Source organism: Oryctolagus cuniculus, chromosome 4 (assembly GCF_051225735.1).
Source record: "Oryctolagus cuniculus isolate XC-2025 breed Fujian yellow rabbit chromosome 4, ASM5122573v1, whole genome shotgun sequence".
NCBI classification, from domain to species: Eukaryota; Metazoa; Chordata; class Mammalia; order Lagomorpha; family Leporidae; genus Oryctolagus; species Oryctolagus cuniculus.
In genome coordinates, this window is record NC_142870.1 from 136021294 (window position 1) to 136048763 (window position 27470).

The 27470-nt window shown below is 37.7% G+C and overlaps 1 pseudogene; it reads right to left on the reverse strand.

The window, feature by feature from the left end:
- Nucleotides 1–1674: 1674 nt before the first annotated feature.
- Nucleotides 1675–27470, reverse strand: part of LOC149127128 (large ribosomal subunit protein eL36 pseudogene) — an 87665-nt pseudogene continuing 61869 nt past the window's right edge.

A 27470-nucleotide genomic window follows, 5' to 3' on the forward strand; every position in this document is an offset into this window, starting at 1 on the left:
ATTTTTAAAATTAACATATGATTGTTCAGAAAGTACATGAGGGTTTTATATTACAAAGTCATCTAGATTTGATAGATGTGATTTCTAAGTCCTCTTTGGAATGTGTTATCTTAAAAATTCAATGCATAAGGCTGGCATGCTAGCATCCCATATTACAGAGCCAGTTTGAGTCCTGGCTGCTCTGCTAATGCATCTGGAAGATGGCCCGAGTGCTTGGGACTCTTCCATATAGCTTGGAGACCCAGATGGAGCTCCAGGCTTCTGGGTTTGGCCGAGCCAAGCTCTGGCATTTGTGTCTGTTAGGAGAGTGAACCAGTGGATGGAAAAATATCTCGTTCTCTGTCACTCTGCCTTCAAATAAACAAAATTATTTTTCTAAAATAAGGAAAAGCCAACTCACCTGACTTCAAATTTTCTCAAATGTAAAATTAAAAATAAAGGATTTAATTTATTTCTACTTTCATTCTATGAGAGATGAATCTGAAATTTCACATTAACATTACTGAGGTAAATTTTCTTAATGCCACCAAATTAAAATAAGGTGGAGATTTCTAAACAGAAATCACTACACATCACAAAATGTATTATGAAATGGCAAACAGGCTCATTTCTGTTGAAGGATGTGTAGGAAAAAAATTCTTAGAATGGGCAGTCAATGAAGCAATACCTCAGTACAAGAAGCTTATTTGTGATGACTTCTACAAATGGAATAAGATTTAATTTTCTTTCTTTATCATCAAGTATAAGTATCAGTATGGTGTCACATTCAAAACATTCATAAATTCAACTCAAAAAAGTTTACAAAAAGCTTGAAGTCATCTTGAAAATTCTTTTAAGTTTCCTTACATATCGCTCTCTCCCTCTCAATATAATATAATAATATAATAGCTAATAAAATACAATATAATAGCTAATAAAATCATTCTATGACTCCCAAATCCCGGATAATCTTAACTTATTTTTACCTTTTCAACTATCTCTAATTATTATCTTTCCCACTTCAAATATTTATTTCAAAAAGTAAATCTTCACTTTCCTGTTGATGATTTTAGTAAGGTTAAAAAAATAGATCATCCTGAGACTGATATTTTGGTGCAGTGAATTAAGCCTTCACTTGCAATGCCAGCCTCCCATTTTTGGAGCTTTCCAGCTGTTGTGTTTTTGATCCAGCTTCCTGCGAATGAAGCTATGAAAGCAGTGGAAGATGGCTCAAGTGCTTAGCTTCCTTGCCAGTATGTTGGAGGCCTGGATGGAGATCACAGGTCTTGGGTTTAGCTTGACCCAGACTGGGATGTTGCAGCCATTTAAGGAGTAAACCAACGGGTGGAATATTTCTCACTATATATATATTTCTCTCTCTGCCCCCCATCTCTCTGATAAATAATCTTAAAAAACAGAAATAGAGGCTGAAGTGGAAACAATTTCATGTTTTTAGACCATCTGTTATATAAGTCAATTTATGTATTATAATTGCATTTAAGTCTCCCGAACACCATTATCATGTTCCTAAAAGATGAGAAAATGTTCTGAAGCAGGACTGATAAGCTTTCAAACATTTAATAGCTTGAAAACGGGTGGATTTTTAGTTGGAAACAGTCAACTTTTGCTCTAATTCTTCTTTTTTTTTTTTCCTCTATAAGGGAATTGAAGGGTTTATTATGCAAAGGGAAAAGCTCAGTCCTTCCTGGCAGCTGGTTTCCTCATAGTGGCCAGGGTACTGCTCAGCTTCTCCAGCTTCCTCTTGACAGAGATGTGTGTCCTCATCTTTTTCTTAATGAACTTGAGTGCTCTTTGGTCCTTGGAGAACTTGGGCAGCTCCAAAGAGCAGAGTTCACATGTGGCAAAGCTGCACATATCCCTGATCATGCTCCACCTGAACTTGCTGTGCTTGGTGAGGCAGCCCTGGTGGCAGCCGTTCCTTAGCTTACCCAAGTTCTTGGTCACCTTGTGGCCGCTATTGATGTGCATGGCTATTGAATTCCACAGAGCCAAGGCTGCTGCTTTTCATAGGCTTCTGGGGCAGAAGCACTTTATAATTATTGGTGTGTTGATTGGAGAATTAAGTATTTTGGCTAGACGAACATATTTCACAAGGCATGTATACAAATAAACCAGGTATTTTAGCATTATCATCTTATACTCTGAAGAAATATATTCAAACTTTAAAAGCTAAATTGACTTTTTCTGTTAGCTATAAATATGAATACATATTTGCGTTTGTGTATATGTCCATATATATGAGGGTAAATATTAATACATAACTATTTAGAGTGAAAGTTTTTTCAAAAGTTAAAAGAAAAATATTCACATGCATAGCACAGCATATATTAATGCTTACATAAAGAATGATTAGCCTGCAAAGAAAGAGGAGGAGCAATCAGAAGTTGGACAAAGAGGTGGGAGTTTGGTGCAGTGGCTGAGTCACTGCTTGGGAAGTGTTAATCCCATATTGGAGTGCCTGTTTAGAGTCCTGGCATCTCTTCTGATCCAACTTCCTATTAATGCACATTCTGAGAATGCAGCCAATGATGACTTAAGTACCTGAGTCGGTGACATCCACATGGGAAATCTAGACAAAATATGTGGCTCATCGCTTTATCCTGGCTCAGTCCTGGCTATTGTAGGTGTTTGGAGGGATGAGATAGAAAATCCTTCTCTGTGGTGGAATGAGAGGGCGAAATATGGTGGAATGAGAAGGCCATGCCAAGATGGCCACTGGCAACAGAAACTGCCTGGCCAACAGGCTGTGATTGGATGGTTTTGGAAACCACGTGACAGTGAAGCCTGCCTGGCAACATGCTGTGATTGGATGGCTTCAGAAACTGCCTGGCAACAGGGTGTGATTGGTTTGCGCAGAGACCGCCCCTTGACCGGATTGGCTGTCTTGGCTATTTAAGATGCTGTAGCAACTGAAATAAACAAGTCTGCAGGCTGCTGCAAATCCACAACAACATCTCTCTCTCTTTTTTTTTTCTCTTTCTCTCTCTGCTTCCAAATTTATCCTTACTTCTTTCTGTCTCTCTGCTTTTAAAATAAAAGTAAAATAAATAGATAAAATGCATTAAGGTCTTTATTAAAAAAACAGAAAGCAGTTGGACAAAAACAGAAGATTGTGGTTTCATGGACATCAATTCTAAAAGAATGTCTTCCATTAGGGGTAATTTGTGGATTTTGAAATTTCTGAGCGCTTGTATATAACAAAATATCTTTCTATCACCTCAAAATTGAAATTTTTAACACAGATTAATTTTCAGAATCTAAGTAGAATAGCATTTTTTCTCAGAATTTTGAAGAATTTTTCTATGGCTTTCTATTGTCCTAGGTAGCCTCTGATAAGTAAAAATCCTTGTTAATTCATTTTCCATTTTATGGGACGAGTTTCTGCTGACAAGTAACATTTAGGGCTTACTTATTATTATTGGAGTCCAGTGATTTTGGTTTTTTTTAATCTTTTAATTGAGGGAGGGTCTTTGTTTTCATTTTCTTAGCATGCACTGGACCCCTTCAGTGTACATACTTATTTCAATATTGACAGCCTATATCTATTTCCCTACTCAGAATTTTATACTTTCTCCTTCCAGAATGCCAAATATTGGATGGGAACCTTTAGATAAGGCCTCAAAATTGTAATTTATTCTCTCCTACTTTGTACCACTTATCCTTTTGATTTGATGTCATTCAAATATTATCTCCCAAATTTATAGCAAGTATATGTGTGTGTTTAATACATACATGAATATATACTACTATTTTTCCTTTCTATATCCTGTCACTAATTTCTGAGCATTCAGCCTGTTTTTTCCTGGCACGTTTTTGTTTTGCGGATACATTTTCATGTCCTTTGGCTCTGTGTTTTAGATGCGCTCCAGTCATTCATCAGATGCAGTCTCTGTCCTTGTTCTGCTGCCGGTGATTCTAGATGAGCACTATGCACAAGTCCACATGGGTCACATCCGGGGGCTTCCTTGTCCTTCCACTTCTTGTTGGCCTTGACTAACGGGTGGTGTGGGCACTAGACTGGAGAACAGGCAAAGACAGACTTAAGAGTTTTTCTTCTCCTCGCTTTATCCAGCCTGGCTGTGGGCTTTCAGTAAACTGTGTCTTTCAAAGGCAGCAGCTTGTAACTGGTGGCCCTTTGGTATATGTGCAGCTTTCACAGATCTTGACATGTACTTATTTTCCTCGTGCTGTCAGACTTGGGCGGAACAAAAATTCTTGTCATGGTGAGGCCAGGAATAATTCAGCATCTCTCGTTAGTTGCTTTTTAAAATGCTGAAAATTGGTAGCGAGTGTCTTCCTGGGCACTTTCTCAGTGTCCTATTCTGTGTGTATCATCTGTTTATGCCAGTATCTCGACTTATCTATTCTGAATATACTAACTTTACTTTTTACTTTTTAATTTTTTAAATTTAATTAATTTTGAATGGATTCAAGGTGAAATGTAAAGTCCAAGAACATAATGATATTCCCCCTTCCCTCCCTCATGCACTCCTTCCTTCTACCTTTCTTTTTTTAGTTATGAGATAACATATACGTTTTTTAAAATTACATTACAGTAAAAAGGATTATTATTTCAATGAAAAAGAAGTTTAACAAATATAAACCAAAAAGACCCTAGTTATGTGGGAATATGGACAATGGTTATAAACAGTAATTGAATGTATAAATGATCATTTCACCTATTACATCAAATTGATCAAAATAGGTCAATTAGTAATTAATAATTCCTTCTATACAAAATTGCTTAAGGTTTTTTTTTTTTTTTATCACAAAAGGATGTTCTATTCTATAAACTGCTTCCTCACGGGGCTAGTACTATGATGCAGAGGGTAAGGCCACTGCCTTTGGTGCCAGTATCCTTAGTGGCAGCAGGTTTGAGTTCTGGATGCTCCACTTCTGATCCAGCTTTCTGCTATGGCCTGGGAAAGCAGTGGAAGATGGCCCAAGTCCTTTGCCCCTGTACCCACGTGGGAGACCCAGAAGAAGCTCCTGGCTCCTGGCTTCAGGTTGGCGCAGCTCTGGCCATTGCAGCAGTTGGGGAGTGAACCAGCAGATGAAAGACCTCTCTCTCTCTGCCTCTCCTTCTCTCTCTGTGTAACTCTGACTTTCAAATAAATAAATAAATCTTTTTAAAAAATGCTTCATCTGCATCTATTAAGATGATCAACTGTTTTTTATTCTTCATTTTGTTAATATGATGTATCACATTTATTGGTTTGCATATGTTGAACCATCCCTGCATACAAAGAATAAATCCCACTTTTTCTATGAGAATGATCTTTCCAATGTATTGTTGGATTCTATTTGCTAGTATTTTGTTTAAGATTTTTATACTTATGTTCATCAATGATGTTGGTCTACAGTTTTGTTTCTTTGTTGTTTCTTTTTCAGGTTTTGGAATTAAGGTGATACTGGCTTCTTAAAAGGAGTTTGACATGATTCCTGTCCTTTCAATTGCTTTGAATAGCTTGAGAAAAATTGGAATTAGTTTTTCTTTAAACGTCTGGTAGAATGCGGCAATGAAAGCATACAGTCCTGAGTTTTCTTTTTTGGGAGGGTCTTTATTACTGATTTAATCTCCATCTTAGTAACTGGGCTGTTGAAGTTTTCTATATCTTCCTGACTCAATTTAGGTAGAGTGTATGTTTCCAGAATCTATGTCTTCTAGGTTTTCCAATCTGTGGTATAGAGCTGTTTGTAGTAATTCCTAATGCTTCTTTGTTTTTTTTTTTTTTCTGTTGTGTCATTGCTGCCTATCATTTTTCATGTCTTCACATCTTCACATTCTTTTTTTCTTTTTTTTTTTTTTTTTGACAGGCAGAGTTAGAGAGAGAGAAACAGAGAGAAAGGTCTTCCTTCCGTTAGTTCGCCCCGCAAATGGCTGCTATGGCCAGCGCGCTGCGCCAATCCGAAGCCAGGAGCTGGGTGCTTCCTCCTGTTCTCCCATGTGGGTGCAGGGCCTAAGGATTTGGGCCATCCTCCACTGCTCTCCCGGGCCACAGCAGAGAGCTGGACTAGAAGAGGAGCAACTGGGACAGAATCCGGCACCCCGACTGGGACTAGTACCGGGGTGCCAGCGCTGCAGGAGGAGGATTAGCCCAGTGGGTCGCAGCCCTGGCCAATGACTTCACATTCTAATGTTGAAGTGTTGCTGCGTTCCTTTGGAGGAGTCATGTTGTCTTCCATTTTCTTTCTTTTATTTCTGTATCTATTTTTAGCTATTTGTACAAATACTTGTTGATCATCCTCCACTGTTGTGTTTTGTCATTGAATTATTCCTCTTTGGCTTAGTGGAATTTCTGCTCCTTTAGTAAATACCCAGCAATGTGTGCTAGGTGTGGCCAGGAAGCTCTGATCGGTGGTCAAGTGCAGGGTGAGAATCCAGCAAAACAATGAAGTTAGGCCTGGTAGATCTCCTCTATTGTCACCAGGGCGAAGGTGAGGTATGATCATGCCTGTTGGTATAATCCCAACCTTATCCACTCTCTTGCAAGGTGATCAATACCACAGGTTAGCCTACAGTGAGTAAAGCCCTCTCTCACACTGGTGCAGAAACCATACAAAGGATCTGTGCAGTTTGCAGTCTGAGCCCAGAACTCATTACAGTGAGCCGCCCAAGGCATTCGAAGAGCTCTGAATCTCAGAAGCCAGACACAATGATTGCTCAGAAACACAGCCACACCCCTTGCCCTATAAGCCCTACCATGCAGTCACAGGGGTCCCACAGTCACAGCGTGCAAGGATCCAACCTTCCCTGGATGGTAAGTTTCCCCTTTCTGCCCAGGAGGTACCCCATTCACGGAGAGGGCAGAGTTGTTTCCAGAGCCAGCTGTTTGTGGCTGCTCCATCTTGGAAGTTTGACACCAGAGCTGCTGATAGGTTGAGAGGATGGGGGTACCTCACAATCTTAAGTGATTGCCCAACCCTTTGTCAACCCTCCCAGACCGATGCAAATGCAGTGGGAACACAAAATTTTCCCTTTGCTAAAATCTCCTGGTCATAAGCATGAGAGCCAACTAAGCCTCTGTGTGTGTCAAGATGGCACCTTCTCTCCTCTGGATTTTGGACATCCTTGTTGGGGGAGGGTTGGGGAAAAAGAAATATGCTTTTTCTTCACTGGATTAGGGAATACCCTGTACCCTGCTAGGGATGTAGGCTAGATTCAAAGTGCATTCTGCAAGCTCTCCCTCATGCAATATCACCAGTGGAGCCAGCTGCCAAGGGCTGCCCTCACCTCACAGAACCCGGGGTCTCCTCCAGCCTCCAGCTGTGGAGGGTGTGAATGGTGTCCCCGCTTGTTGCTGCATGTCCACACTGCTCCACAGCATTCCTCTTCTGTCTATAAAATGTCCTCTGCAAAGGTCTCGCCAACTCTCCCCTGGGAATGCAGTTCTTCTGCTTTTTCCCTACTCTCTTCCCCTGGTCAGAATCAGCACATCTTTCCCTATTCAGTCATCTTGGAATCAGCCTATAAACTTTACTTTTAAGAAAACTTTTCAAAATTAGCAACTCTCACATTGTCTCTTCGGGCTTTTATTTTCTGTTTTGTCTTTACCCAATGCATTATAGTGTTTTGTTAGTAACTAAGATTGAAACACTGAAATTTCAAAATTCCTCATAATGGAGGCTTTATTTTATTTTATTTTATTTTATTTTATTTTTGACAGGCAGAGTGGACAGTGAGAGAGAGAAAGAGACAGAGAGAAAGGTCTTCCTTTTGCCCTTGGTTCACCCTCCAATGGCCGCCACAGCTGGCGCGCTGCGGCCGGCGCACCGCGCTGATCTGATGGCAGGAGCCAGGTGCTTCTCCTGGTCTCCCATGGGGTGCAGGGCCTAAGCACTTGGGCCATCCTCCGCTGCACTCCCTGGCCACAGCAGAGAGCTGGCCTGGAAGAGGGGCAACCGGGACAGAATCCGGCGCCCCGACTGGGACTAGAACCCGGTGTGCCGGCGCTGCAAGGCGGAGGATTAGCCTAGTGAGCCATGGCGCTGGCCCATTTTATTTTCTTAAAGGAATATTTAACCATCCAGTGGTTCATTTCCCAAGTGTTCACAGCAGCCAACACTAGGGTAGGTTGAAGCCAACAACAGGGAATTCAGTCTACTTCTCCCCTATGGGTGGCAGGAAGCCACTTAACTTGAGCCATTACTGCTCCCTTCCGGGTTTTAAGTTGGAAGCTGGAACCAAGGACTGGCATTTGGGATGGAACTCTAGTTCTCTGACATGAGATGTGAGAATTCTCTGCCAGGCTAAATGCCTGCCTTGTTTCCTTTAGTGTCTGGTTCCAGTAGAACCCTTTCTCTAATTTTATCATGATGTTTGGTGTCCCTGGTCTGAGATTTCTGTTTCCACTTCTCTGTTATTAAACATCTAGGTTCCTGCTGCTGGAGGAGGTGGAGGAGGAGGGATTATCTGGCAGTACTGAATCCAAGGGGCTCCCTGCTCCAAGCACAGACTTTCTCACACTCCTCCTGTTTTAAACCATTGCTGCCACACCTCCTTCCTCAGTATCTGTGCCATGAATTTCTTAGCCATCCAGTGTGGGGCAACATATGCGTCGGTCTGCTTTTCATGGTGTCTACAGCCATCCAATTAGCAAATTTTAAAGTTATATTTGCATATTATTATCTAAAATTATACACTGACACCTTTCAGCTCTTCTTGCCAATTATGTTCTGTGTGATTATATTTAGAAAAAATATTTCTTCAATTGTTATGCTATAACATTGCAAAAAGAGTTTAAGTGTGTTGGAAGTAATCTGAACACAGTAAGTCCCTTGTTAAAAGTATTTTTAACTTTTTTTTTGTGGGGTTGCAAATTTGAGGTTATTGTCTTTAATAATAATTTCTTTTAGGGACTTTATGGCCTCCACAGGGATGGAAAATTAATGAGAGACATTTTAAATACTTCATCAAAAAGTTGCTTTGTAGATATTGTACTTACTAGAGCTACCAAGAAGTATTTTTGTATGTAAAATATAACATTCTGTCCCTTAAACATTGTTACAGCAAATGTGTCTGTTAAACCAATTAAAATGTTATACGAAAGATTTTTTAAGTGCACATTTAATAATTTACTTTTATGAAATGTAATAGGAAACAATAAAAAACCTAGAGAAAGAGGAAGGAAATTATCATTCTATTCCTAGAATTGTATCTCTGCACTACAAGGAATCTGTTCTCTTTGTATTAATGTCATATTAACATGATAATTAATATTAGTTGTGTTGCATTATCACATATTTAATGTGACCCTGATAATTTAATGTATTAATCAATTTCTTTAAAAAAAGAAATTGAAAAAAAATCCAAAAAGTCCAGAAACACATTGAAGTGAATGACAGAGACACAAATATCCCCCCCACCCCTGACACACACACAATCACAGACATCTTTTCTTTTTGCTAGATCTTCTTTTGGTTGCTTTTTGTTGTCTTGGATTATAATTATATTTATGTGCTTCAAACTATTTGAATGCGAATTGGCAATCTCAATCCTCTTCCTATATAGGGAGAGTAATTACTTTATAAAAGTATTATTTCAGAGTGGACATTGTGGTGTAGCTGGTAAAGCTGCAGCCCGTGTTATTGATGTCTCATATGGAAGCCAGTTCTTGTTCCAGTTGAGCCACTTCTGATCCTATTCTGTGCTAATAGCCTGGAAAAAGTAGTGGAAGATGACCCAAGTATCTGGGCGCCTTTCACCCACATAGGAGACCTGGATGAAGCTGCTGCTTCGTGGCTTCGGTCTGGCCCAGTGCTGGACATTGTGGTCTTCTGGGGGTGAACCAGTGGATAGAAGATCTCTGTCTCTCTCACTCAATAACTCTTTCAAAATAAATAAAAAAAATCTTTTTAAAAATACTATTTCTGTGAAAGTACATGTAAATTAGAATCATGAAATCAAAGGAAAACGCATCCTGTTACTTGTTCAAACTCTTTTTTAATCCTTAAATAAAAGTTATATCAATAACAACTTTTCTTATGGAACAATTTTGTGTCACATCTGTTTTAATTAAAACATATAGACCATGAATTTCAGTTTAACTATAACTTGACATCTGGCATCTTGGAAAGTTTTTAATGTAAAAGAAATTGTTGGGTAATTTAATCTTGAAATGCCTTGATGGTCTTAAATTAGTTTTCTTTATATAACTTTAAAGTAATATTAAAAGATTTCACTTGAAAATAAAGCTTTTAATCCAAAAGTGCTACTTAAAGGTATACCTCCAATGCTTACTTATTACTGCATGTTATTTAAGGAGATGATTTTGTTGAAATATAAGATTAAAATAATCATGTTCTTAATTAGCAAAAACATTAAAATGAAATGGATAAATAATAGATTTATATATCACATAAGTATATGTTATTTATATAGTACACATATAGATTATATTAATATTCATATGTTGTTTGTGGAAAATCACATATTTTATGCAGGAATGTCTACTGAGTAATGCTGTGTGAGACTGAATTTTATTAGCAGTGATGGTCAGGAACTGCATTGTAGGAAAAGAAAGATTGATCTGCTGGAGAATTGACCTGTATACATAGCCATGATAAATAATTATAGCTAGCACTTATAAAAACCTAAAATTTTTCTAGGTGCTATGCATTAATTTACTCATTTAATGCTAACATAATTCTATAAAGCAGGTGCTATTATTATTCTCATTTAGAATGTAAGGAAAAGAGGAGCAGAGAGGTTAAATAATCTGCTCAAGGTTAAAGATCTAACAAGTAGCTACTGCTGCAAGAAGCATTTGATCTCCAAGACTGCCTACTATGATTTTCTTGTTTCTAAAACGTTATGTTTAGGTTCACAAATATTTCATGAACATGTAAGACTGGACGTTAGTTTTGGAAATCTAACCAACCCTTCCACTCCCACCCTCTTAGGCAGTGGTTCAGCTGTATTTGTAGCATGGACTAGAATAATTTGCTACACACATTAAGCTGGAAGCTGGAATGCACGGAAAACTCTAGGAGGATTCATGTACATGACTGGTGCCTGGACAATCCTCCATGTGGCTTCCCTCTCTTTTTGTAGTATAGCTTTTTACAATTTTTGGGCTTTTGCATGGAGAAAAGCTCTCAGGCAGTCAAAATCTTGAAAAAGAAAAGCCAAAGAAACATGCATCACACATATTTGTTCACATATTAAAACTTATTCATTTATTTATTTTCATTTGGAATACAGAGGGAAAGACGCATACAGTGAGATCGTCCATCTGCTGGCTCACTCCCCACATGCCTACAATAGCTGAGGCTGGGCCAGGTGGAAAGCAGCAGCCCGGAACAACTTCTGAGACCCCCATGTTAATGGAGATGCCTGAGAGTTGCTTCAGGCAATACCTGAGTTGAGAGAGGCAAGAACTTGAGCTATCACCTGCTGTCTCCCAGGACAAGCATGGGCAGGAAACCAAAATGGTAAACAGAGAATGGCCCACACATTGTGATATGGGTTGCATGTATTCCAAGTGGCCTCTTAACCACTGCACCAAACATCTGCCCCATTCACATATATTTCATAAAGAGTTTATACATACAGCCATTGTATACATATTTTATATATGATGTATACCAACTATATATAAATACAGCTATGTAGAATTTATAATTGTATATATTTAGAAATATAAAATTTAATGCATATCATTATTCATCTGTTTACACATACAAATGTAGTATAATATAAAAGACTTGGAAATGTTTTCTAAATATATGTTCTTATATTTCTAGAAATTAAATACATTATTAATATAAATACTATATAACATTAAAGGCTTGTCTTCAAGGTCATTTTGCTTAATTTTCAAATGTCTACAAATCATGATGGGTTCACAGAATTTGCAACCATCTCAATTATAATATAAATTCAGAGCAATATTCTTCCTCAATATTTCAAATAATTTTTTCATAATTTAAAAATTAGTTTGGGAAATTTCTTTTTGGACATGATTAGGTAATTACTTTTCTTATCTTTTGATCAAATTTGAAAGTCTGTGGAGAGAAGGAAAAATGCCATCAGCTATTTTCTCACTGTTCATGTGTAGTTTTATTTATTATTAATTTTAATTTTAGCTTGCAATTTCATTAATGACAGATTTTTCTAAGGCACTGGTCCATTTTCTGAGAGAGGATTTAGTGAGAAACCAGATGACATTATACGTAAACTTATGTACCAAGGGCACAAACTGTTATGCTTGATACTGGCCTGAAGTTATGGAAAGCAAGAGCACTGTTCTCAACATCTCTATGTTCTGGAATTTTCATACATCATCCATGATAATTCACTAACTGTTAGTAACAGGTGACTTTAAAATAAGGATTGTACCCCAGGAGAGTACCATATTAAGTGTTCTGTTAAATATTAGTAAGATTAATTATTTAGTTGGTTAGTAAGAAGAAACACAAAGGGAAGGTAGGTGAAATCCAATTTTGAAATTGGCCACAGCGATATTTCTCACCACATATCCTCGTCCTGAACTTCACCACTCCTTCATCAAGAGGCATATTCTGTGTCTTCTTTGAGCCAGCAGAGCTTTGTGATTGCTTGAACTAACGGAATACTTACAAAGAGAAATCCCAGGCAATATGGCTTCCTTCTAGGACCGGTGCTCTCTGTCTGTCTTTCTCTCATTCTTTTTGAACCCAGCCACCATGCTGTGAGGGCACATGTAGACAATTTTTCTGCCAGCTCCAGCTGACATAGTTTCAACTGCCAAATCTATGAATAAAGAATTCTGATGATTGCAATCCCCAGCCATCCTTTGAGCATTCCCAGCTGATGCTGTGTAAAGCAGAGACAAGCTGTTCCATCAGGCCCTGCCTAAATTGCACATTTATAAGTTAAATAAATGATTGTTCTTGGTTTACAGGACTAAGCAAAAGGTAGTCTACAATGTAATACTTGATAACCAGAAAAATAAGTGAATTTATTCACATTATTTAAATGAATCATTTATCATTTTAAACTTAATTGATATAATTTATAAGTATGGAAATTAAAATTAATTAAAGTTTGGGTCAAAGGGTAAAAATACTTTCATTTGTCAAGATTACACAACATAAGCTATTATATAGCAACATGGAAGTCCCCATGTCTGAAAATTGACTCAACTATCATTCTTCCTGAAAGTCTTCTATTATATTTACTTCTAGGAAAAATACAGTATTACATCATTGAGATGAAGATGTTAATATATTACAATGTTTTCACTTACAATTGAAATGTTCTGAAACCTGTTGTATTTCACTATGGTAATAGGAAAAATGAAAGAAGGGCTTTTTAGAAAGAAGGATTTAAGTGTGTGATTGTCTGGGGGAAGAGGATGGATTGGATTTATATTTTTACACTGATACAACTCCAGTATTTGTAGTGAAGGCCAGAGATATCAAAGATAATTCTTAAAAACTTTGAAAGGCATCCTGAAGTATTCCAAAGCCAAATTTTATATCATAAATATTTTTGTCAGAATGTGCTTCCTTACTCCTGTACAAGGAATTTTTATTTTAAACATATTTTTAATATTCTTCTATGCTGGCAGATTAAGGGACTCATGATTCGCCACTAAAAGTCCCTGCCCTTATGGAATGTATAATTGATAGGAATACAGGAAATGTTAACTGGAGGCAGACGTATCTGTTTCCTTACCCAGTTGTTCATGAATCTTGAGACTTAAGCAGATCTCTGACAACTGAAAAGAATAGAATAGAAATGAATACTAGAAGTCCATAGAACGCAGTTTCAGATTGAACACAGAGGATGAGTATTGAGTCCAGCAGGATATGTTTGTGGGTTGAAGGTCCCTGATGCTGTGAGTCATGATATGGCTTATTTTGAAATTGTGAAAATTTGATAAGTGTAAAAAATAATAGACTGGGTTACTCATGTTTAGCTTGAAGTTGCAATGAACTATCTCATAACTAACTCATATCTGTTGTGCTAACCTTCGTTGCTGACATCTTAGCTACTGGTAGGCCTTTCTTTCTTTCTTTTTTTTTTTGACAGGTAGAGTGGACAGTGAGAGAGAGAGAGAGAGACGGAGAGAAAGGTCTTCCTTTTGCCGTTGATTCACCCTCCAATGGCCACCGTGGCCAGCGCACCGTGCTGATCCGGTCTCCCATGGGGTGCAGGGCCCAAGCACTTGGGCCATCCTCCACTGCACTCCCTGGCCACAGCAGAGAGCTGGCCTGGAAGAGGGGCAACCGGGACAGAATCCGGCGCCCCGACCGGGACTAGAACCCGGTGTGCCGGCGCCGCAAGGCAGAGGATTAGCCTAGTGAGCCACGGCACCGGCCATGTAGGCCTTTCTTATGACAGAGAAACAGTAATTTCTGTGAGACTGTGGTTGTTTAACCGAAACATTCAATACATTCTCTCTATTCATGCAAAGATTCATTTTATTGTAAATGTCAAGTTTTTCCAGTGTGGCAAACTTCTTCACTAACTTTTTGCTTATACTGAAATATGACTCTTAATAAGCAAGGTGGCTACTTTATAAAAGCAGATGTTTTTGGTTTTAAACCTTTCTGATATTTTCATATATTGTGCCATATATTAGCACCATCTTATTATGTTAGCTAAGTAATCCCAATGTGCTAATTGAACATATAGTGAATTTGCAATATAATCTATTCTTAGTGGAGTTAATTCATAGCAAGTCAGTCATAGTTTGGAATTTTTTAGTTATAAGTAATTTATGTGGTAGATATGCTGATTTTTTATCTTAAAATTTGCCAAAATGGAATAATTCATTGTCTTAAAATAAAAAACTCTAGTAGTACAGAAGAAAATTTCTGTTGGTTAAAATTTAGGTGAATTTTCATTTCCCCAATTCATTTTGTTTAAGAAGTCTTATAATTATTTAAAAAGTTTTAAACCAAATATTGATTCAATAATAATTTTTATATGCTCAAAATTTGTTCAGTATTGGTGACAAAGTCTCAAAGAGATTTGTTTCTAATTTTAAAGTAGACTTTTTAGAACTGTTTAAAATTCACAGAAAGAAGATTCTCCAGGCAATGTGTGGTCTGCACATGCATGCCTGCCCTACCAACACCCTTCATTAGAGTGGTCCGTTTGTTACAACTGATGGATCTACACTGACACACAATTATCACCTACGTCCATAGCTTGCACTAATATCTACTCTTGATGTTGTACATTCTGTGGGCTTTGACAAGTACATGATGACATCCACATTTTGTATTATATTAAGTCATTTTCTGCCTTACAAAGGTTCTGTGCCCTACCTATTCATCCTGCTACCTTCCCGAACAACTGGCAATCACTAATCTCTGCAACTTTCTCTATCTCTGTAATTTCATCTTATCCAGAATGTCATGAAGTTTGAGTTATGTAATATGTAATGTTTGCATTTTGGCTTATTTCATCTTCGTAATAGTCAGTTAAATTTCCTTTATTTCTTTTTCACAAATCAATAGCTCATTTCTTTTTATTGCTAAATAATATCTCATTGTCTGGATGTACCACAGTCTAATTATCCATTCCCCTATTGAAAGATACAAGTTCTGGCAATTACAAATAAAGGTAGCATAAAGATCCTAATGCATGCAAGTTTGGATTTTGCAAGGACATCATTATCCAAGGACGTAATTACTGTGTTGCCTGTTAAGAGTACATTTAATTGTAAGAAACTTTCAAGTTATTTTCCAAAGTGACTGTACAGTTCGAATCTTTACCAGCAATGTGTGAGGGTTGGTGGTTTTATATCCTTGTAAACTTTTGTTGTTGTGGTATTTTGGATTGTGACCATTCCAATAGGTGTTTCAATTGTCGCTTTAATTTGCAAAACCCTAGTGATATGAACACCAAGTGATGTTGAACACATTTCATATGCTGATTTGTCATCTGTATATCATCTTGTGATATTCTGTTTAGGCTTTTTTTTTCCCTTTTAATGGAGTGGGGGAGAAAGAGAGAGAGAGAGAGAGAGAGAGAGAGAGACAAAGATTGAGAGAGAGAGAGACAGAGACAGAGAGCATCCCCCACTTACCAAACTTCGACAATGATCCCTGAGTGGTACTGAAGCTGTGAGGGAGCCAGGAATTCAATCCATTCAATCCAGAACTCCTGCATGGGTGGCAGAGACCCAGCTGACCCAATTACTTGTTCCATCATCATCACCTCCCAGAGGCTGCACTAGCAGGAATCCGGAGTCAGGAACCCCAGGGACTCTGAGATATGGGATACCAGAGTCCTAATCCCTCATTCAAATAACTACCCCTTGTCTATTTATAAATGAGGCTGATTATTTTCTTTTTCAAATTTATTGTTTTCTTTCATTTTATTTAAAAAACAGAAAGAGATAGATCTCTCATCTTCTGGTTCATTCCCTAAATGCTTGCAACAGTCAGCACTGAGCCAGAAGTAAGCCAGGAGCCTGAAACTCTATGCCTATCTCCCGGGTGGATGACAGGGACCCAAGTATGTGCAACATCACTTGTTATCTCCCAGGGTGTGCATCAGCAGGAGGCTGGAATCAGAAGTGAGACCAGGACTTGGACCCAGAAACTCCAATGAGGGATGTAGACGTCTAAAGTGATATCTTAAACCACTGCAGCAAGCACCCACTCCACAAAAATAATTTTCTTATTATTGACCGTTAATAGTTCTCTGCATACTTTGGATATCAATTATTTATCAAATATATCTTTTGCAAATATTTTCTTCCATTCTATGCCTTAACTTCTCTTGGCAGTATTTTCTGCACAGCAGAAGTGTGCAATTTTAATGAACTGTAGCTTATCAATTATTTCTTGTTTATTTTTAGTGGAAAAATATTCCTACGGTTTCCCTGTAAAATTTGGATGTGCTATTGTTCTTAGGTTCATTTTCTTCAAGGATGCTGCTGCAACATTTCTGTAGTTGATATTGAATAATAAATAATTCCCAGCTTTTATAAAAGCGAATATATAAAGCACACCCAAGATACAAGATCTGTCTGTTGATTATAGTATACAGAATGAAAACTGGCAAAGAGCTTTAAAGCAACTTGTGATATGAAAGTGATGTAATTTTAGTGTATTTTCTACAGTTACGGAAAAATAGTGTTATCACTTAGGATTCAGTAAAGAAGGAGAACCACAATGGGGATATAGATTATCTGATATTTTCCCCAAAGAACTGGTTGATGTGATTGTGCAGACGGGCCAGCAAAGTCTCAGGTGTACAGAACATGCTGTCAGGAAGTGCAGGTTGCAACTTTCAGGCACAACTTGAAGCTGCCTTTGTAATTATTTTGTTTTCAGGAAAGTCTCATTTCTGTCTTTAAGTCCTTCCACATGATTGGATTAGTCATTCGGTTTATGTAGGATAATTTTCTTTACTTAAATTCAACTGACTGTTGACGTTAATGAAATCTATAGTATACATTTACAACAACCCCTAGATTAATGTTTGAATAATTGAATACTATACACTAGGCATGCTGGTACATCATAATGCACATTATCATTTTGGCACCTATAATAATCTCTATAAACTTTATCTAATATCTAAATAAGAGAGATGTAATTCCAGTTATTATGGTACATCTTCTCTGCATATAACCAAAAGTATGATAATTATTTCCTCAGAATGCATGCAAAGTCCATGGATGATTTTCATCCTTCTCCTTAGATATTTTGTAATTTAAGTACTGAATTGTACAGTTATCTATTATCAGTATATCCTACATCAGATAATAAGGGTATGAAATGGAAAGTTTAATATATACAAAAATTTATTCATAACAAAATAAGAAAAATATATAACTAACAGTCCTCAATTCTGCAACTGACCTTGTGGCCATAGCCAGTACTATTACTCAAAGCAGTACCTTCTTTCACTAACTAGTCCATATTCCTGTGTCTTCAGCAAGCATGTCAGCTGACTGTTGTCATTTGCCAGTATGATGGCCCAAATCTTTATTCCTGAAGGGCATGAGATTTTAGTATTCCTTCCTGAGTTGGGTCTGTGTAGTTTTCGATGGTCTGTAATCATAATACATGCTAATACTAGGAGATGCCTAAATTATCTCTAGGTAGCACAGACATATCCATCCTTACATCTCCTGTGGAGTACTAGTCAAATTTCTCCCCTGTAATGAGGATCTATCAGTAATCTTCTTCTTAGCTTGTTGATTAAAAAGCATGAGGAGCTGGGGCCTGCGCTGTGGCATGGTGGGTAAAGTTGTCACCTCCAGTGCTGGCATCCCATATGGACACCAGTTTGTGTCCTGGCTGCTGTACTTTGAATCAAGCGCTCTGCTATGACCTGGGAATGCAGTGGAAGATGGCCCAAGTCTGGGACTATGCATCTGCATGGGAGGCCTAGAATAATCTTCTGGCTCCTGCCTTTGGATCAGCCCAGCTCTGTCCATTGAGGCCATTTGGGGAGTGAACCAGTGAATGGAAGACCTCTCTCCCTCTGCTTCTTCCTCTCTGTAACTCTGCCCTTCAAATAAATAAATAAATCTTTAAAAAAATAAGAAGCATGAGGATCACACATTTGGCTGGTGGCAGTTTTCATTTACAACTTAGTGAAATCATTGCTGTGTCCTGGTGAAAGCGGTCATTCATTTGGAACTAAGAACTCCAGACCAGCAGAATCTAACTCAGCCAAGATAGGAAGCCCGTGAGCATGGGCCTATTGCTATACTTTATTTACTATGAAATGAGTTCCTTGATGAAAAGGTAGGCTTGATGACGGTAAGCTAGACATTTTGTAGTTGTATGGACAGTAGTTTTGGCAGAAGCCTGGCATGCAGGAAAGGCAAATTCAGATTCAGGATGATTTCAAAAAGTAAAAAAAAAAAAAATCCTGTCCCTTCAAAGCAGTTCAGAATAATCAACCTGCCGCTACATAGTTGGCTGACCACTGTGGGTAACTGTGTCATATTGGAGACTCTGTTAGTCTGCTGCTGGAAGACTGGTAACGGAACAGCAGTGGTAGCCAACTCAGCTTTGGTGAACGGAAGTCCATGTTACTGAGCTTGCGTGTAACTGCTTCTCATGTCTACTTTATTCTGAGCCCATTGAACAATTTCACAAATAGTTAGGAAAGATGTTCACTGTGTTAAAGTCGCTAGTGAAACGTCACATGAAAGATAAATATCTTCACATTTTTTTTACTCTCAGAAAGGGCAATGGAACTCATCCCAAGACTTCCCTATCACACATTTTCTAATTCTTTTCCTTTCAGGTCTTTGAACTGTCTAGCCAACAACTGAACCAAGTCATGAACCTGAATAGACTGACAGCGCTGTTTTTTTCTCTTGGCAAAATGGACAATCAGGTGCACTGCTCAATTGTCTGCCCTATCCTTCAGGGCTGTCCCTGAAAGAGGTTGAAATGTTATAATTTCCCACTTTCAGGTGGTGCCTGATTATGCAGAACCAACCATTAACCAGCCTGAATGTTCTCCTCCTTAGTCAACTGATCATAGTCTCCCCGTGAGACTGCTACCATCTGTCACAAACATGAAGTCTTCTATTTGTAATAAGATATTTTCTCAAAATTAATATATGAGAATTTTAAGGATGAAGGATTGAAAGTGACAGGAAAAAGTTAATTGGCATTTTTTTCTAAAATAATGCAGAGAGGGAAGATATGGATGATGCACTAAAATATCTATTTATGGGGTGAGCATTTGGTGTAGTGGTTAAGACACTGCTTGGGATGCCTGTCTAAAATATCAGAATACCTGGCTTCGAATCCCGGCTCTGTTTACCATTATAACTTTCTCTCTTTTTTTTTTTTATTTTTGACAGGCAGAGTTAGACAGTGTGAGAGAAAGAGACAGAGAAAAAGGTCTTCCTTTCCATTGGTTCACCCCCCAAATGGCTGCTACAGCCAGCGCCCTGCACCGATATGAAGCCAGGAGCCAGGTGCTTCTTCCTGGTCTCCCATGCGGGTGCAGGGCCTAAGCATTTGGGCCATCTTCCACTGACTTCCCAGACCACAGCAGAGAGCTGGATTACCATTATAACTTTCTGCTAATAGACCCCCTGCCAACCACATGGGAGACTTGGATTTAGTTTCCAATGCAGATTTGATCTGCCCAGTCCCAGCTATGATAGGTATTTGCCGAGTGAATCAACAGATGGGAGATCTATATTTTTCTGTATGTCTGTCTCTTACTGTGTCCTTCTACTTTTCAAATAAATAAAACATGTAATCAATACACAATTCTTCTTAAGTGCTGAAACTTAACTGAAAAGTGATCGCTGTTAAATATAAGAGTGGGAATAAGAGAGGGAAGAGATGTGCAATTCGGGACATGCTTAAGCTGACTTACCTCAAACGGTAGAGTTAGAAACATACCAGGGGATTCGAACTCAATCCCATCGAGGTGGCATGTACCAATGCCATCTCACTAGTCCCAGTGATCAATTTCTGTTCACAATTGATCGTAATATTAGGACTAAGAACCAAAGGGATCACATAAACAAGAATAGTGTCTGCAAATACTAGCTGATAGAATAAAAAAGGGAGAGAATGGTCCAACATGGGAAGTGAGATACACAGCAGACCCATAGAATGGCAAATGTCCTAACAGCACTCTGGCCTTATAATCAGCCCTTAAGGGATGTGGATCCGGCTGAAATGCCCATGAGAGTATTTCAGGCATGGAAAGCCAAGACACTCTGGGGGAAAAAAAATAAAAAAAATAAAAATAAAAAAAAAAAACCTAAATGAAAGATCTCCACGAGTGAGATCCCAGTGGAAAGAATGGGTCATCAAAGAAGGAGGTACCTTTCTCTGAAGGGAGGAGAGAGCTTCCACTTTGACCATGGCCTTGTCTAAAAATGATCAGAGTCAGTGAACTCAGGGGGCTTCCATAGCCTTGGCAGCTCATGACAAGAGCCTAGGGTGATTACTGATGCCATAAACAAGAGTGTCAATTTGTTAATCAACAACAGGAATCACTGTGCACTTACTCCTCATGTAGGATCTTTGTCCTTAGTGTGCTGTACATTGAGATCTAATGCTATAACTAGTACTCAAACAGTATTTTTCACTTTATGTTTCTGTGTGGGAGCAAACTGTTGAAATCTTTACTTAATGTATGCTAAACTGATCTTCTGTATATAAAGCGAATCGAAAATGAATCTTGATGTGAATGGAGGGGAGAGGGAGTGGATAAGGGGAGGGTTACGGGTTGGAGGGACGTTATGGGGGGGAAGTCATTGTAATCAATATTCTGTACTTTGGAAATTTATATTCATTAAATAAAAGTTAAAAAATAAATAAAACAAAAAATAAATAAAACAAATAAAAATTTAATCATTTTTGAAATCCAAGTGTAATATATTCATAATATACATTGCCATGTATTTTTAGTGAGTCCTGTTTAGCACATTCACAGATATATGCTACAAGAATCACATGGTTTGACTAAAATACAAGCTAAAACTGGACAATAATTCATTAATTTTAGAGGATCATTCATTTTGTTTCAATGAAGCTCATGGTAGTACAGTTAACACACAATCTTTGCATTACAATATATGCATTAGCAATCACATTATCTACTTCACCAGCAGGATGACTTTAGTAAAAGGCAGAAGATTTATCCTATTTGAAAAGAAACCAGGCTGGCGCTGTGGCTCAACAGGCTAATCCTCCGCCTGCGGAGCTGGCACTCTCGGTTCTAGTCCTGGTCAGGGCGCCAGATTCTGTCCCGGTTGCTCCTCGTCCAGTCCAGCTCTCTGCTGTGGCCCGGGAAGGCAGTGGAGGATGGCCCAAGTCCTTGGACCCTGCACCCGCATGGGAAACCAGGAAGAAGCACCTGGCTCCTGGGTTCAGATCAGCGCGGTGCGCCGGCCGCTGTGCGATGGCCACAGCGGCTAATATGGGGTGAACCAGTGGAAAAGGAAGACCTTTCTCTCTGTCTCTCTCACTGTCCACTCTGCCTATCAAAAAATAAATAAATAAATAAGAAAAAAAAAAGAAAAGAAACCAGAGTATTAGGATGACTTTTGATGCTGGCATTCATGTTATCAATTGAAACTAATTTCTTTATTATAACACATCATTTCTAAAGCCCTAAAGAAAAGTGACTTATTTTTCATGTCTTTAGTACCCTTTTTTTTTTCTTTTTCAGATTTGTTAGTTTGAAAGGCAGTGAGTTTGAGAGGCAGAGGGAGAGAGAGAGAAAGAGAGAGAGAGAGAAGGTCTTCCATCCCCTGGTTCACTTCCTCAATGGCCGCAATGGCCAGAGCTGAGCTAATATAAACTTCAGAGCCAGGAGCTTCTTCTGGGTCTCCCATGTGGGGTCAGGGGTCCAAGGACTTGGGCCATCTTCTACTGCTTTCCCAGGCCATAGTAGAGAGCTGGATCAGAAGTGGAGCAACCAGGACCCGGACGAGCGCCCATACGGGATACTAGCACTGCAGGTGGTGGCTGTGCCATTATGCCACAACACTGGCCCCAGTACTCTTTCTGAACTGAGGTTATTTACAATTCCTGATGTTTTCTAGAGAAAAACAAGTGAAACCATTTCTTCATAGAAGAAAGGGTAAACAGTCTCCAATAAGTAATGCCTGCTATTGGGTTTATGCCTACATTCAAATTCAGGTCTTTTTTTTGTTTTACTTTAAAAGGTTAATATTCTGAAATTAATATCAACAACATACATTGACATTTCTGCTGGTTTTTAAACTTTTAAATTAATAACTGATTACTATCTTAAATTCCTATAATTAGTAAGTATCTACTATCCTGGAAGACTCCTCTCCAGAAGGTTTTATCTTGGTATGCACCTTTTAAAATATTTTGATGTGTCATGCAAGCATATAAAATCAGATCTATCTATCTATCTATCTATGCATTTATGTATCAATATGGAAATATACTTCTGTGCACCTGTTCTTCCATCTAAGGGAGATGGCTCCAGTTTGCATTCCTGTTCAAAGATGTTGCAAGAGGCAGTTTTATTCTTTTGTAGTTATACCTGGTTACTAATAGTTATTGAATTTAACTGGTCTATATTCTGGGAAATGTGAAGTAGCTGCACTATCTGAGAGAAGAAGTTTGCATAAAAAATTCACAGAGATCAAAGAATAATTAAATCATATTAATGATGGAAGAGTCATAATGACACATAAGCTAATGCTCTGGAATCAACTGTCCCTAATTTTGTCTTGAGTTCCAAATGAATTTTGAAGTTCACATTTCAGAATAATGAGTGAAAAAAAAAAGATTCAGCCCAAGAACGAGAGACCAACCCCTAATGACATTTTCAAAATTTCCTGATGTGGAAGAGCATTTAAGCTAGCATTTAAGATGCCATATCTCATATCGGAGTTTCTGGGTTCAATTCTCTGCTCCAATTCCTGACTCTGAATTTTTACTAGTGTAGACCCTGGGAGGTATCAGTGATGACTCAAGCAGTTTGGTTCCTATCACCTGTTGGGGAGACCTGGATTGCGGCAGTAGCTCATGCCTTTAACCCAACCCATCCTTAGTTGCTATGACAGATATTTGCAAGGTAGTCAATAGATAGTATCATATGCTTTATCTCTCTCTCTCTCTCTCTCTGTGTGTGTGTGTGTGTGTGTCCTAACTCAGTCTCCATCTCTCTCTCTCTCTTCCTCTCAAATAAATAAATAAAGTTAAAATAGTAAATTAAAATACCCTGACTCCAATCATGCAATCATGCTTAAAATCAAAATGTCTGAATTTAAAAATTTTCAGCCAATTATTTATTTCTCAAATTAGTTATTTTTTAACATTTTGTTTTTAATCTTAACTTCCCTACCCCTAACAACAAAAGTATTCTCAGTATTCTTCATGGTCAAACGTTAAGCATCTCTTCATGAAATGGCCATTATTTAGGGTTTTTATAATATCATGTAAGCCAAGAAAATGATTGGAGTAAATGGGGAAGCTAACTGTAATTATAGAGTCAAAAAGTACAAATTGCAACTGTTATGGAAAACTAAGGAGAATTGTCATGATATTTATATTGCAAATAGTGCACTGATCAACCTGACAGCTTGCAATGAATTTGTATAAAATGAGAAAAAAGCTTTTCAGGACTCTAGCTCCAATCATTTACAGAACCTCTTATGTGAATGAGATATACTAAAAAAAATGGAGAACATAAAGAGGAGGAAGTAAGAGTGTGCTTGCTGGATTATTACTGCACTCATTTATTTATTTATTTTCTCCTTTTGTCCCTCCCTTCATTGGTCTTCCTTTTCATGCTTGACTAACTTGCAGCTTACCATCATTCATAAAGTATGTTATAAGCTTGTTGCTAGCAGCTATTTTTCTCAGCAAATACATTTTTCAAAGCTTATGTAGAAAAACTATAGACTAATAGTAGAAACTATGCTTTATATACCCTTTTAAGTTGTTAAGTATATTAAAGATTATCTGAACAGTAGAGATAAGAGTTGTAAATGATAATCAAATCTCAAAATGTTAATTTCATTCATATACTTTATACTTTTTATACTCTGTTAGTTACCATAGATCAGGGGAAAGATACAATATTTGTCTTTTTGGTACCAGCTTATTTCACTAAATATAATGTTTCCAGTTGCATCCATTTTGATGCAAACTACAGGATTTACAGCTGAGGATAGTATTCCATAATGTGTGTGTGTGTGTGTGTGCGTATGTATACATAATTTATTTATCTAGTCAACAGTTGATGGGTATCTTGGTTGATTTCATATCTTAACTATTTTGAATAGATCTGCAATAAACATGGGAGCACATATAACACTTTCATATGTTTACTTTATTTCATTTGGGTAAATTCCCAGAAGTAGGATAGCTGGATCATATGGTAGATCTGTATTCAGATTTCTGAGGTGTCTCCGTACCGTCTTCCACAGTAGTTGAACCAGTCTACATTCTCACAAACAATACCTTATTCCCCACATCTTCACTAGCATTTATTGTTTCTTGATTTCTGTATGAGAACCATTCTAACTGGGGTGAGGTGAAACCTCATTGTGGTTTTGATTTGCATTTCCATGATGGCTAGTGATCCTGAGCATTTTTTCATGCTTTTGTTGGCCATTTGAATTTCTTCTTTTGAAAAATGGCTGTTCAAATCCTTTGCCAATTTCTTAACTGGATTGTTTGTTTTGTTGTTAAGTTTCATGAGCTCTTTGTAGATTCTGGATATTAATACTTTAGCAGTTGCATAGTTTTCAAACATTTTCTCCCATTCTATTGGTTACATTTTCACTTTGTTGAGTGTTTTCTTTGCAGTGCAAAAGCTTTTGCTTGATGTAATCCCACTTGTCTATTTTTGCTTTTTCTGCTTTTATTTGTTGAATTCTCAGTGAAGGGTTAAGCTTATGATTATAAAATAAACTGGAAGTATGTTATTGTAAAAATTTAAAAAGGAAACTGCTGGCAAATACACAGCAGACCCATAGAATGGCAAATGTCCTAACAGCACTCTGGCCTTATAATCAGCCCTTAAGGCATGCAGATCCAGCTGAAAAGCCCATGAGAGTATTTCAGGCATGGAAAGCCAAGACACTCTGGGGGGGGAATAAAACCTGAATGAAAGATCTCCACGAGTGAGATCCCAGTGGAAAGAATGGGTCATCAAAGAAGGAGGTACCTTTCTCTGAAGGGATTAAAGAACTTCCACTTTGACCATGGCCTTGTCTAAAAATGATCAGAGTCAGTGAACTCAGGGGGCTTCCATAGCCTTGGCAGCTCATGACAAGAGCCTAAGGTGATTACTGAGGCCATAAACAAGAGTGTCAATTTGTTAAGTCAACAACAGGAGTCACTGTGCACTTACTCCTCATGTAGGATCTTTGTCCTTAGTGTGCTGTACATTGAGATCTAATGCTATAACTAGTACTCAAACAGTATTTTTCACTTTATGTTTCTGTGTGGGAGCAAACTGTTGAAATCTTTACTTAATGTATGCTAAACTGATCTTCTGTATATAAAGCGAATCGAAAATGAATCTTGATGTGAATGGAGGGGAGAGGGAGTGGATAAGGGGAGGGTTACGGGTTGGAGGGACGTTATGGGGGGGAAGTCATTGTAATCAATATTCTGTACTTTGGAAATTTATATTCATTAAATAAAAGTTAAAAAAATTTAAAAAGGGAATAAAAAGGAATAGGAAGAGTGGGTGGGAAGTATGATTATGCCACTAAATCTGTATATACATGAAATTTGTTTACCTTATTAAATAAATGCTATTTTTAAATATTATCTTTATGCATTGTTGCTTAAATTTATTCCAAGGTATCTGTATTTTTAACTATTGTAAATGGGATTGATCTTTGAAGTTGTTTATTAGCCATGGCATTGTCTGTATATAAAAAAGCTAATGATTTTTGCATGGTATGTCAAATATCTCTACAATTAAAATTACAAAACATTAAAGAAAGAAATAAAAGAAGACACACAAAAAAAGAAAAGCAATGTTCATTTTAAGAGATTAGAAGAATCAATATAATCAAAGTGTCCATTATACCAAAAGAAATATGAAGATGCAATACAATTCCAATCAAAATAGCAAGGAAATTATTTTTAGAGCTAGAAAAACTGATGCTGAAATTCATGTGGAAACATAAGAGACCCAGAATTGCTAAAGCAATCTTATACAACAAAAATAAATTCTGTAGCATAACAATACCAGATTTCAAGACATACTACAGGGCAGTTATAATCAAACACATTGGTACTGGAAAACAACAACAACAAAACAAAATCAAAAAAAAAAAAGCAAAAAAAAATCACAGATGTACAGACCAATGAAATTGAATAAAAACTTCAGAATCAATCTACATGTCCACAACCAACTTCTCTTTGCAAAAGGAGCTAAAACCAATCCCTGGAGCAAGGACAATCTCTTCAGTAAATGGTGCTGGGAAAACTGGATCTCTGCATGCAGAAGTAAAACCCCTTCCATACATGTTGCCAAAAAATCCACCTAAATGGATCAAAGTTCTAAATTTATGATCCTATACCATAAAGTTGTTAGAGCACATTGGGAAAACCCTGCAAGACATTGGCACAGGCACATGTGACACTTTGGAAAAGACCTCAGAAGCACAGACAATCAAAACCAAAATTGACAAATGGGATTATGACAAATTGAAAAACTTTTGCATTGCAAAAGTAATACTCAGAAAAGTGAAGAGGCAACTGACAGATTGGGAGAAAATATTTGCAAGCCATTCAACTGATAAAGGGTTAATATCCAGAATCTATAAAGAACTCAAGAAACTCAACAACAACAATGCAAGCAATCCAGTTATGAAATGGGCAAAGGGTTTTAACAGACCTTTTTCAAAATAAGAAATCCAAATGGTCAACAGACACATGGACAAAAAATGCTCATTATCACTAGCCATCATGGAAATGCAAATCAAAACCAAAATGAAGTTTCACCCCACCCTATTTAGATTGGCTTTCATACAGAAACCAACAAACAACAAATGCTAGTGAGGATATGTTAAAAA